This window comes from Pterocles gutturalis, unplaced genomic scaffold, assembly GCF_000699245.1.
Source record: "Pterocles gutturalis isolate BGI_N339 unplaced genomic scaffold, ASM69924v1 scaffold30565, whole genome shotgun sequence".
NCBI lineage: Eukaryota > Metazoa > Chordata > Aves > Pterocliformes > Pteroclidae > Pterocles > Pterocles gutturalis.
In genome coordinates this window covers 739-1258 of record NW_010144282.1, presented here as the reverse complement: position 1 = coordinate 1258, position 520 = coordinate 739, and positions in this window count along the sequence as shown.

The following is a 520-nucleotide window of genomic DNA, read 5'->3' as shown; positions in this document are numbered from 1 at the left end:
GCCACGGATCCCCAGTGACCCCAGTTCCCCGCCGCCACAGCTCCCTGGTGCCCCCAGTTTCCCGGTCCCCCGGTGCCGTGGCTGCCCAGTGCTCCCGGTTTCCCGGTGCTGCAGCTCCCCAGTGCTCCCAGTTCTTGGCTACCCGGTGCTCCCGGCTCCCCAATACCCCCGGTTTCCCAGTTCCCCAGTGCTGTGGCTGCCCGGGCCTCCCGGTTTCCTGATTCCCTGCTGCCGCAGCTCCCCAGTGCTCCCGGTTTCCCGGTGCCGCAGCTGCCCAGTGCTCCCAGTTCCCACGGTTTCCCGGTGCTGTGGCTGCCCGATTCCCGGTTTCCCCGTTCCCCTGGTGCCGCAGCTCCCCAGTGCTCCCAGTTCCCCGGTGCTGCGGCTCTCCGGTGCCCGTGGTTTCCCGATTCCCTGATGCTCCAAGTTCCCCGGTTCCCCGCTTCCCTGGTGCTGCAGCTGCCCGGTGCTCCCAGTTCCCCGGTGCTGCTATTCCCCAGTTCCCTGATGCTCCCGCTTC